General features: G+C 58.9%; 1 long non-coding RNA gene across 5 annotated transcripts in view; it reads right to left on the reverse strand.

Moving 5' to 3' along the window:
• LOC113202142 (uncharacterized) overlaps positions 1–2062 on the reverse strand; it is a 3938-nt gene extending 1876 nt beyond the window's left edge. The window contains exons 1-5 of one of the 5 annotated variants that reach the window (XR_008012043.1): positions 2041–2062; positions 1721–1925; positions 1130–1635; positions 880–1046; positions 7–796 (exon numbers count right to left, since the gene is read on the reverse strand). This is a non-coding gene — a long non-coding RNA (uncharacterized LOC113202142). The other 4 variants (XR_008012040.1, XR_008012038.1, XR_008012042.1 and 1 more) reach the window with 4 other exon arrangements.

Below are 2062 nucleotides of genomic sequence, written 5' to 3' on the forward strand. Positions count from 1 at the left end.
AAAAAAAAAGAATACAAAATTAAGACAGGACACAACCCATACCACAACACACAAACCAACATAAACACACAACACATAAACACAAAAACTACCCTACCATAAACCACCCTACAACCACAAACACATACAAGCCAAGCACCACAACCACCCAACAGAATGCAAACAAAGAAACACTATCGCCGGCCGCGACCTGCGTCCTGCGTCGGCGGGGAAGTCCCATGGAGGTGGCCGGGAACAGCGTCTGATGCCTGGCTGGAACAAGAAATATTTTGAGCAACGAGCCAACACAAAGCAAGTAACGTTCAGAGAGAGGGGGGGGGGGTGGTGGCGACGCTGGTGACGGCCGTTGAGGTGGTAGCGGTGTCCTCTGCGACCTGGCGCTCCTCCGCAGGTCCTGCAGGAGTGCCCGGGGTGGTCCGCCGAGCCCCGCGCCAGCCCCCGGCAAGCGCAGCCTCCGCCCCGCTCTGCCTCTGCCGCAGAGGATGGTCGGGAGCCCAACGCTTTCGCCCCGGAGATGGTCAGCGCGGAGGAGCAACCTTCGACAGCAGCCCTCGCTCTGTACGCGACAGGGCCTACTCCGAAGGGTACCGGCGGACAGTTGTCACAGGGCGCCCCCAAACCCGCGGCCGAGAGCGCGGCGGGGCGGGGCGCGGAGCAGGGGCGGGGCGCGAAGGGGCGTGTAGCATCCCGACGACGCAGTTGTCCTCGGCGCCCGGCGAGTGTCCTGGCCGAAGAGTCCTGCGGTGCGGGCAAGTCCCACGGTGGTGGCGACGGGAAGGGCGCAGCGGCGGCGGGTCTGAAACAGAAAAGGGCGTAAGATATGGAACCACACAAGGCAGCGTGCTAACAGAACCGGTACAGCGATCAACGAACACTCACCTTCTCTGAACGACGTCCGCAGCGACGGGCTGCAGGAGAAACCCCAACCCTTTCCCCATTTATTTCGTTCGAAAAACATCTTTATTCCAATCTTTTTACAGACAGGTAGAATATAAACAAAGTAGGCTGAATGTTGGAGCAGGCCGTCCATCCTCGACGCGTCTCGTCTGCCAAACAAAAACGGGATTAAAGAGAAACGCCGGACAAAAAGAAAATGCGGAAGGGGGGGGGGGGTGCTAGTCGTACTCACCTTGTAGTTCTACTGCAGTACTTAGACTATGCCTGGAACAAGGGAGGGTTTGAGCAACGAGCCGACAGAACAAACCAAATAACTTTCAAGGGAGAGGCGTTATTGACAAACTCCTATTTCAGCGGGACGTCGTGCCTCGAACGTGCGTCCATTTTAAAAACTTGTCCACCAAATGCGATATTTGCCCGTGAACACGCCAGCCACCACCGCCGACTCCACGTACCAACCGCCGCCCCTGGTGAGCGAGCCGGCTCGCCCACCTGCACTGAAGGTGCGAGGCAGCAGCGGTAGCGCTGGAGGGCGGGTACGAGACGCTCGTCACACTAAGGGCCGGCCCTGAGCGCCTGAAGGGACTGACGAGCGTACCGTCGGGGCACGGCGGCACACAGCCAGCTCACACGGCAGAAAGCAGGACAACCACGAAGCTGGACATCCGTAGAAATACTCGTTTGCCGACAAAGCCCCTCATTACCAAAGCCTGGACCGGGCGCCTCGCAGCGGCGAACCTGGGCATACCAAACAAACAGACGATCAATGCAAGCGTCACAGATGGAAAGAATGCATTACCAGGTCGGATGGTGAAACACCTACCGTGTCCGGCTGTACAACGCGCCCCAACAACGCAGTCTTGTCCTCTGCGCTCGCGATCGCGAATATCCTGGCCGCGGGGTCCTGGGGCGCTCCTCCGGCTATGGTGGGGGAAGTCCCACGGTGGCTGCGACGCTGGCGGTTGCTGGTGGAGCCGCGCGACGTGGTGATCCTGGTCGCCCGCGTAGCCACGCCCGGTACGACGGATCTGCGAAAAGAGACGGGAACGCGTTAGATGCGAAGCAAACTTTAGAAATAAACAAAACCTATGGGGAGGACGTTGACATAGGAATGAATGAAGTTCTAAACGCGACATTGCTCACCTCCTGTGGCCGAAGCGCGCCG

This window comes from Frankliniella occidentalis, unplaced genomic scaffold (assembly GCF_000697945.3).
Source record: "Frankliniella occidentalis isolate FOCC.00 unplaced genomic scaffold, Focc_3.1 Scaffold396, whole genome shotgun sequence".
Taxonomy (NCBI): domain Eukaryota; kingdom Metazoa; phylum Arthropoda; class Insecta; order Thysanoptera; family Thripidae; genus Frankliniella; species Frankliniella occidentalis.